The 10,604-nt window shown below is 46.0% G+C and overlaps 2 non-coding genes across 2 annotated transcripts; both read left to right on the top strand.

Moving 5' to 3' along the window:
* The first annotated feature begins 8,423 nt into the window (after positions 1-8,423).
* Positions 8,424-8,495, top strand: Trnar-ucu (transfer RNA arginine (anticodon UCU)). The gene has a single exon. It is a non-coding gene; the product is annotated as a tRNA-Arg (tRNA).
* Positions 8,496-9,860: 1,365 nt separating this feature from the next.
* On the top strand, positions 9,861-9,932 carry Trnai-uau (transfer RNA isoleucine (anticodon UAU)). Its single transcript has one exon. It is a non-coding gene; the product is annotated as a tRNA-Ile (tRNA).
* The last annotated feature ends 672 nt before the right edge of the window (positions 9,933-10,604 follow it).

The following is a 10,604-nucleotide window of genomic DNA, read 5'->3' as shown; positions in this document are numbered from 1 at the left end:
TCACTGTGCAAACTCCCCATCCTGCGCATGCGGAGCGCCCGAAGATGTTTCCCACGAGATGCTAGACTGCCCATTATATTCACGGCAAAGACGTGAACGATTCAACAAACTCCAATTAGATAACCGTCGTGTGGTGTGTTTAGCATTTTTACTAGAACCATGGCCTGATGCGGGACTCCAAAATAAGGTTGTTCATGCCCTGAATGTGTTTTTTTTACCTCGACAGGAATAGTGACAAAGTACTATGTGACGTATTAGCTTTTTACCGTGACTCAGTGAACACAAACTCAGGAGGACATTTTATACACATTAGTACTCACGAAATGTTTGTGCACAGTGGACTAGTATAGCCGGGTCTATGACCCTGTATTGGTGAAATGGAGTAGCCGGGAGCACATTCGCTTCCAACCTCTTCAATCAATAAACCACCTAAACCACCACCAAAAATCAAGCGCCCAACCATTTTTATGGTGGCTGATTACCCAGGAAAGCCGTTTTGATGTCACTATGTTCCACACGTTCACAAAGCTAAATTTTGCAGGACACCGGAGCACTCATGAGTTGTGAGTTCAAACGCATGAGCGTCATCTTGAACACCTGAGACGCCTTGCGTCCGCCTCGTGCTTTCGACCGGATTTGTAATCTTACTGCTTGGTGCACATTGGTTTGTAATGCCACCAAACGTTTCTCAATGGCTTCGATGTGTTTCTTGCGATTTGTGCCGACAATTGTACCTGCCGCCGCGCAATGGGAGAGTTGAGGACGATAGCCAGGTTTGCTTGTATGTTCGCTTCTTTAAAAGCGTTCGTCGCGCGCTTCATTTGCCGTGTACTGGCATAGACGGCCAGCCTAGTGAAGTGATTACAAATCAAGAGTGAAACATGTCCTTATTTAAATATTGCATACGTAGAGGTAAAGAGGCAGTCACGGCGGGCCTGTGTATTCACTCAGCAGCCCGAACGCTGGCAGCCTGAAGGAACGGGGATTATGAGGAGCTGAGGAAGCAGACGAAGTGTTCCGTGGTCCGAGACCGAGACTGGCTGTGATAATTTGAATCGGACTACACAAAGCTTCGCGGTTCGCAGCCGTACACTTATTCTCTCTCCCTGTATATATATATATATATATATATATATATATATATATATATATATATATATATATGTCTTGAGAAAGATCGGCATCCGATCGAAACGTCGACCAATAAACAGTTTTGTTAGAAGCTATACCCATTTCTTACTATATATATATATCAGTGTGTCGAACCGAAAAAAATACGGGTTCGGTTACGGTTCGGGTTCAGGTAAATTTATTTTGTTCCGGTTCAGTTCCGGTTCGACTAATTCTATCCACGAACCGGTTCGCGAACCGGTTCGGAGTGTTGAACCGGTTCGTGAACCGGTTCAGAACTGAATTATTAGCAAGGCGTGAAAAATCAGTTTTGTATACTTTAAATTCATCAAAACTGAAGTACTTTTTTTCTTCACTCGAACTAGTGGTTTTTTGAAAATGAGCTGCAATACTACTGTCAAATTTGAAAATATTTGCCAGGTGTAACAGAAAATGTACCAGCCTCTTTTTCACCACCCCTATCCTAGAGACTACACAAAGCCGCCGCCAAGAGACATGAATGTGTTATTTATTGGTGCCCCTTTCTTCGTTTTATTGTACTGCTTAGATGCTAATAATGACTTAAGACATTGCCCATTTTGCTTGAATTACTTCCTTGTTACGTCACTGCTGATGCTGGGTGGCAGAAAATTTGAAAGTTTTTTCGGTGTTTCTCACCACTTCTTGTAAAAACAACTTCCTTAACGAGTCACCAAAGGCAGATCTTTCAAATAAGGCAAGGTAGGGCTTTGTTTTCACGGTCCATTTAGGATCCTTGGCCAAGCATGTAAGATGACGCGGCGGAAAAATATCGCCGACCAGGGGCTGCGGCCTCTTCGTTATCGGGCTTACTGCGACAATCAAGAGCGAATGCTGCCTGCAAAACAATCAACAAAGAAAACTTCCACGTAAAGCGCGCAAACACACGCCCGCGCACACAACATGTCGTTTTATTCGCCTGTGAAGAGCAGCTTTACCTGTACAAGAGACTACCAAAGACGCTAGTGGAAAGCAGCGAAACCAAACGTACAGTGCCCAACGCTGGGCACACCTGTCAATTCGAAAGAACACAGTCTCTAGAATTTCGAATAGACACGTATCTTCGCTTACCTCACCCGCCGCGGTGGCTCAGTGGCTAAGACGTCGTGCTGCTAAGCCTCAAAAACGCGGTTTCCATTCCCGGCCGTGGCGGCCGCTTTTCTGATGGAGGCGAAAAGCGAAAACGCCCGTGTGTTCGAGGTTTCGGCGCTCGCTAAAGATCCCCAGGTGGTCAAAATTCATCCGGAGCCTTCCACTGGGGCGCGCCTCATCACCTGTGTAGCGTCGGCGCGTTAAACCTCATAATCAATCAATGTTCTCTTTCCCCGTGCAGTACGATTAAGAATCTTATTTCTCCGGCCCCTTCGCCCTATTTTCCCCTCTTCCTCGTTTCGTGAGGTTCGCCTCGCTTGTATAAAGCCGATGTCTCGAACCAATAACAAACATATGTGCGTCCCTTTCTTCTTGCGTCCCGTTAGTGGCGCTGTTTTAATTCTTGTGATTATGCATGTACCTAAAAGCCAAAATTTCAACACTCTTTAGCTGCTGTAAATAGGCATAGGCAAATGTAGGGCTTGAACCTTGGCTGGTACACAGTGCAACAATCTCGTGGACTGATTGCACTTGCACTGTCCCAATGAGGGAGAAAGAGAGAGCGACAAACGTTTTATAGAGCCTTTTAAGGCCCCTTGTGGGGGCGTGGTGACAGGCGCACCGGCGACCGCGGGAAGGGTGAATTCGGTGCTTCAAACATCGTGCAGGCTGCCAAGAGTTTGACATTTCTTCTTCCAAGCCTTGCACCCTGCTTGCTCGACCATCAGCAACATACCATTGCAATTAGGAGACTTAATTGCTATACTGGTGTGCAGTCGTTTCACCATGCTGTGGCTATGGCGTTGTGCTGCTGAGCCGAAAGACGCGGGTTCGATTTCCGGCCGCGGCGGCCGCTTTTCTGATGGAGGCGAAAAGCGAAAACGCCCGTGTGTACGAGATTTCGGCACACATTAAAGATCCCAAGGTGGTCAAAATTAATCCTGAGCCCTCCACTGCGGTGCGCCTCATCGCCTGCCTTGCGTCGGCGCATTAACAAACCTCACAATCAATCAAGTAATCAAATTGTCACCATGTTGTGACCGTGATGAGCGTGTTCGGAGCGTTTTGATTCATTGAACGGGTAAAAGTGAGCGAGAGATTGCGAAGTTGATGGCGCGTGAAAGAAAGAAGCCCCTAATGATACTTACCACCCGTTATCAATAACGGGATGGTCGAACCGTTTTGTCGAGAACCGGAAACCGTTATTTCTTTTTTCGGTTCAGTTCCGGTTCGGGTTCAGCCGGCTCAAAAAATAATGGTTCGGGTTCGGGTTCAGTTCCGGCAAAAATACCGGTTCGGTTCCGGTTTTCGGTTCGGTTCGGTTCCGGTTCGACACCCTGATATATATATATATATATTTATATGCCAAACAAGGTATCCCTCAACGCCCGTCGGAACAATCGGATAACGTTTCGGATGAAGGGTTGGCGTTCGTCAAATATATATACACACATACATACATACATACATACATACATACATGCATGCGTTGCAACATACATCAGTAGAACCCTGCTCTTCCGTTCCTCAGTGCTACGTTTTCCCGGCTGCTAAGTTGTTTTTGTCCAGTTGCGGCGCCGCTCACATAGAGTCTCATGTATTAAACTCTTCACTGTTACTTCGTGGCTCAGAGTACGTTCCTGGATCATTCGTCACAATCTGACACTCCGAACCCGCCCGGTCAACATTCGCGGACCGCCATACAATTAAGTTTGACAAGCCTTGGCTAGGCTTGTCTACGGAACTGACTGCATGAAGCCGCACGCGGGTGCGATTAGTCACAACTAGATAAGCCTATGCTACTCTGTGCTATCATCATAATCACTGCACTTACAACTGAAGTTTTACTTTGGAATGCCGGTAGTGCGTGTTTGCCATAAAATCATCACCGCAAGAATAGCACGCGCGCTCGCCGTCATTGTGCGCTTCAAGCTTTGGGAACGCCGTGTAACTTGCAACAGCGAACTTCGTCGTGCCTTGATGGCGTCGTAAAAACGGGAGGCCCTTTAACTTCAGGAAAAGCTTGACGTACTAAACGCACTAGACAAGCAGCCAGCGCAGAAGGGAGGCGACATTTGTAGGGACCTTGCATTGCCACGCATGGTGTTTTCCAGGGGTCGCAAAAACCGGCAATCCTACATTGTCGAGTTTTAGGGGCGAAGCTCCTAAAGCCATGGGTCTGTCCATCCCTTGTGTCTCGTGGTATGTCGCAAAGTGGGCCGCAAAGTGGGATGTCGCAAAGTGGGCCGTGTTGCACGCGCAAGAACCGGCTGCAACCGGCAGCGCAAACTCGGTACCGGGAGCGCGAGCTTGTCTGTGTTCTCCAACGGAGGCGCGAGCGCACGTGCACTGCGAGGGGGAGATCACGCAAGAGATCACGCCACGAACGCAGGCAGTCATTCTCGGAGATCGAACGAGACGCAAGGACCTTTGCTCGTTTCCTCTTGTCTTGTTCGGGCACAAGTTCGCCCTAAATAAAAGTTCTTTCTTCAAATACACACTCAGATGTATCCATATGAACCCTACCACGATCCGAGGAACGTGTATAGACTTAGTGTTTGCAAACTTCCCATTGCAGCCAGTACAAGAACCTCTCTCGCTTCATTTCACAGATCATAAAGCCGTCGTAATGAAGGGACCTCGCAATCCAGCCATGACAACGATGAAATGAAAAGAACAAACGAAGAAACGAAACAACAAACGAACAAGAACAAAATAAAAGAACAAAATAACAGTTGATTTGTACAATGTACGCACACAGTCTTACGTCTTTCCTAATTATGTAATGGGCGACCTTTCACGGGAGAGTTACGGTTACCGATGATCTCCCCCTCTCGAGCTTCGCCCCACTTATCATCATTCATTCCGTGGATATGGCGTGATTTTTTTTTAGGGGTGGAAAGCCAAACTCGCAGAAATACATGGTTGCAAGGCAAAGCTACACTGTTTTCGTTCATTTTCGGAGGTTTCCTCGCTGCGGCGTTTTCCCGGTGACGTTTTGTTTTCCCGGTCCGGTGAAAAATGTATCAATGGTTTCCTCTCTCTCCCACTCTCTGTGTATATATATATATATATATATATATATATATATATATATATATATATATATATATATATATATATATATATATATATATATATATATATATATATATATATATATATGTATATAGTAAAAAATGGGTATACCTTCTAACAAAACTGTTTATTGGTCGACGTTTCGGTCGGATGCCAACCTTTATCAAGACAACATTTCGTATTTCTCTGCACGTATTTATAAGCTCGTCGTCCAACGACGCCGAAGAAAAAAAAAAGGGAGAGAGAGAGGGGATTTGGGGAGAAAAGCAACAACAAACACACCCTCTCGGCGAGTTGAGGTAAAGGTTAACAAAAAGAGAAATTGAAAGAATGGCACCCAACTACGCTAATATATTCATGAACGATCTCGAAACAAACTTCCTATCAACCCGTGAAATTCGGCCATTTTTTTACAAACGGTTTCTGGACGATATATTCCTTATTTGGACCGTACGGAGGAGGACTTATTCGACTTCATCGAGTGTCTCAACAAGGCCCATCTGCATCGCATTCACTTATACCTATTCACCCACGGAAATCAATTTCCTTGACGTGCATATAAATATAAAGGAGAATTGATCACTACCGTGTACAAAAAACCTACCGATAGGCAGCAGTATCTGCACTTTGACAGTTGTCATCCGCGCCACTGCAAAACGAGTATCCCATACTCCCAGGCCCACCGATTTAGGAGACTTTGTTCCCGCACCGAGGACTTCAAGGCAAACGCAGAAAACGTGCGCAAAGTACTCGCGAAGCAACAATACCCACCCCCATAGTCAACGACGCTATTTGCAAAGCGGCCAACTTTGATCGCCAAGAGTTGCTGCACCATGAAAAATAACTAAACCAGAAAGGGAGAGGCAACCTGGTTCTGGCGTTCGGGGGCAATTCCGCGAACATAAACAAAATCTTGAAAAAGCATTTCAACATGCTACAACAGAGTGAACGGCTTTCGAAAATCTTCCCCACCCCTCCTCGTGTCGTATACAGGCGCCCGAAAAATATTAAAGATTACCTTGTACACGCCAAAACTGAGAGGACACTTAAAGGTGGGTGTCAACCATGCGGAAAGGCATGGTGCCGCATATGTAAACACATGCAGACAACCATGGTGGCAGAAAGCACCAACTCCAATTTCAAACATCTAATTCACACGACACTCGACTGCGACTCTTCTAATGTCGTGTACCTTCTGGAGTGCGGTGTTTGTGGCTTTCAATACATTGGCCAGACGGACACGGCATTCCGCATGCGCTTCAACAGCCATCGCGAACATGTTCGTTCACTTCCGGATCTACCCTTATCCCGACATATTAACTCCCAAAACCACCTGTTCGATTCCATCAAAGCTACACTTTTACAGAGTGGATTTTCTACTGACAACGCGAACAACGTGAATCTTACATTATTCCCAAATTCAATACCGTAAAGGCAGGGATGAATGTTAGCCCGGGCATTATGTCGTCTATACATGCTGTTAAAAATCTGCCTGCGGAATAATCCCCTATCTAAATTGTAAGTCTCTGTGCTGTTTAAACAAGTAATCAAGCTATTCTTATTTATTCATTTCCTTTCTGGGGTTTCCGCACAGACGGCATATACCACAAACAGCCTCCAGGCGTCCGCCGTCGTTTACTCCAACAAAGGACCCGAGCCACACCCGCGTGCCGGTAGAGTATTAGTTAAGCGCCCTTCCCCGGGTTCATGGTCAGGGACGACCCCTTCGACTGCCCGGACAGAGCGGAAGGATACACCGAAGTATGATGAATACCGCCCGCCCGTCCTGCCGGTCGGTGGAACCTTGCATGTTTTGAGCCACAGTGCGAAGATTGTACCTACACCCTTAACGAGCCTTCCTATTTGTTTGTCCGGTTGGCGTCACTGAAACATGTGTGCGGCTGCGACCGCTTCCTGTAAACCATTCCCGCAATGTCAGCGACCATTGGAATGCTGTGCCCCCAGTGATTGTGTGAGATCCTTTCTGTTACTGCTTTGCGCTTTCCTTTCTTGAGCAGAGCGGCACCCTTCTGAGGCGGGCGGTCCCTGTCACTCTTTCTACAAGCTGACGAATGATAGAGGTCAGCGTTTTGAAAGATTTGTGTACTCTTATCTCCCCTATGCATGTTTATGTTTTTTTTTCTTCTCTGTCTCTCAATTTGTCTTTTTGTTAACCTTTACCTCAACTCGCCTAGAGGGTGTGTTTGTTGTTGCTTTTCTCCCCAAATCCCCTCTGTCTATCTCTCTGTTTTTTAGGCGTCGTTGGACGACGAGCTTATAAATACGTGCAGAGAAATACGAAATGTTGTCTTGATAAAGGTCGGCATCCGACCGAAACGTCGACCAATAAACAGTTTTGTTAGCACCTATACCCATTTTTTAATATTTGTCACGGCAACCTAAGACAGCCCATCTCGCAATTTATATATATATATATATATAAATATATATATATATATATATATATATATATATATATATATATTGTACTGGAGATAGTAGTCCCCGACAAGACGACATCCCATGTCGTTCATGTGCGCCAATCTCTCTTGTGCAGCGGACTGGGTATACTCCGGGAGAAAGACTATTATGCGCGGACGATGATGGTAGGCGTAAGGTGCTGGGCGCGAGAAGCACGACCAGTATCGCGTGGCTCGGAACGAGAGCGTGCTCTAAGAGACCGTGCTGAGACATCGGCCTTCGATGCCTTGCTCATCTTGCTCATCTTTGGTGGTCTGTCTCTTTTCGAACGTCTTGCTGGCCTCTGGCTATATACCCCCTTATAATATATAAATAAATAAATAAATAAATAAATAAATAATATATATATATATATATATATATATATATATATATATATATATATATATATATATATATATATATATATATATATATATATATATATATATACGGGTTGGGAAATGAGGGGCTCGTTAGTTACCCGCTTATGACAGGCTGTAGACGTTCGCGTCACGCCCCGGGGGTTGAAAAGAAGGTCCCCTCCTCCCCGTGTAGTCTGAGTGGCGCTGGCTACCACCCTCAAGCGTCAGATACAGTTGTTGTAAATATAAATACCCCAGAATGTGAAGGAGAACACAGTCGCCCAGATAGCCGAATTGGTAAGGCGTTCGAGATCTAATCGAAAGGCGTGGGTTCGGTCCCCACTCTGGGCGCGTGTTTTCCTTTCTTTCTTTCTCACGTAATTAATAATAAAAAAATATGTAACGTCAGTAACGGTAAAAAATATTCTAATCATTCCCCTATGCCGCCTTTGGCGTTGTAGACTGCCATAATTTCTTTCTGTATTTCCTAACGAGCCCCTCATTTCCCAACCCGTTTATAGTGCGAAAGCTTAGCCAGGGCATCGGTTCTGGCAGCCTTGATGCCAAGGTAGCATAAGAGGGTTTCCCGCCAGTTACCCGCTTATGACAGGCTGTAGACGTTCGCGTCACGCCCCGGGTTTGAAAAGAAGGTCCCCTCCTCCCCGAGTAGTCTGAGTGGCGCTGGCTACCACCCTCAAGCGTGAGATACAGTTGTAGTAAATAAATATACCCCAGAATGTGAAGGAGAACACAGTCGCCCAGATAGCCGAATTGGTAAGGCATTCGAGATCTAATCGAAAGGCGTGGGTTCGGTCCCCACTCTGGGCGCGTGTTTTTCTTTCTTTCTTTCTCACGTAATTAATAATAAAAAAAATATGTAACGTCACTAACGGTAAAAAATAGTCTAATCATTCCCCTATGCCGCCTTTGGCGTTGTAGACTGCCGGCATTTCTTTCTGTATTTCCTAACGAGCCCCTCATTTCCTAACAACCCGTTTATAGTGCGAAAGCTTAGCGAGGGCATCGGTTCTGGCAGCCTTGATGCCAAGGTAGCATAAGAGGGTTTCCCGCCAGTTACCCGCTTATGACAGGCTGTAGACGTTCGCGTCACGCCCCGGGCGTTGAAAAGAAGGTCCCCTCCTCCCCGTGTAGTCTGAGTGGCGCTCGCTACCACCCTCAAGCGTCAGATACAGTTGTAGTAAATATAAATACCCCAGAATGTGAAGGAGAACACAGTCGTCCAGATAGCCGAATTGGTAAGGCATTCGAGATCTAATCGAAAGGCGTGGGTTCGGTCCCCACTCTGGGCGCGTGTTTTTCTTTCTTTCGTTCTCACGTAATTAATAATAAAAAAATATGTAACGTCACTCACGGTAAAAAATAGTCGAATCATTCCCCTATGCCGCCTTTGGCGTTGTAGACTGCCGGCATTTCTTTCTGTATTTCCTAACGAGCCCCTCATTTCCCAACCAGTTTATAGTGCGAAAGCTTAGCGAGGGCATCGGTTCTGGCAGCCTTGATTCCAAGGTAGCATAAGAGGGTTTCCCGCCCGTTACCCGCTTATGACAGGCTGTAGACGTTCGCGTCACGCCCCGGGGGTTGAAAAGAAGGTCCCCTCCTCCCCGTGTAGTCTGAGTGGCGCTGGCTACCACCCTCAAGCGTCAGATACAGTTGTAGGAAATATAAATACCCCAGAATGTGAAGGAGAACACAGTCGCCCAGATAGCCGAATTGGTAAGGCATTCGAGATATAATCGAAAGGCGTGGGTTCGGTCCCCACTCTGGGCGCGTGTTTTTCTTTCTTTCTTTCTCACGTAATTAATTAATAAAAAAAAATGTAACGGCACTAACGGTAAAAAATAGTCTAATCATTCCCCTCTGCCGCCTTTGGCGTTGTAGACTGCCGGCATTTCTTTCTATATATATATACATATATATATATATATATATATATATATATATATAGTAAGGAAATGAGGGGCTCGTTGAGGAAATACAGAAAGATAGGTCAGCAGTCTACAACGCCAAAGGAGGCATAGGGGTGTGGTTAGGCTCTTTTCTTTTTTCACTACGGTTAACGAAGTAAACATTTTTTTTAAATATACAGAAGAAAGAAAGAAAGAAAAACACGCGCCCAGAGTGGGGACCGAACCCACGCCTTTCGATTACATGTCGAATGCCTTACCAATTCGGCTATCTGGGCGACTGTGTTCTCCTTCACTTTCTGGGCTATTTATATTTACTAGAATTGTATCTGACGCTTGAGGGTGGTAGCCAGCGCCACTCTGACTACACGGGGAGAAGGGGACCTTCTTTTCAACCCCCGGGGCGTGACTCAAACGTCTACAGCCTGTCATGAGCGGGTAACTGGCGGGAAACCCTCTTATGCTACCTAGGCATCAAGGCTGCCACAACAGAGACCCTCGCTAGGCTTTCGCAGGATAATATAGTAAGGAAATG

Source organism: Haemaphysalis longicornis, unplaced genomic scaffold (assembly GCF_048455015.1).
Source record: "Haemaphysalis longicornis isolate Haplotype H1 unplaced genomic scaffold, Haemaphysalis longicornis Haplotype H1 scaffold_7, whole genome shotgun sequence".
Classification (NCBI taxonomy): Eukaryota; Metazoa; Arthropoda; class Arachnida; order Ixodida; family Ixodidae; genus Haemaphysalis; species Haemaphysalis longicornis.
This window is presented reverse-complemented; position numbering and strand designations above follow the sequence as displayed.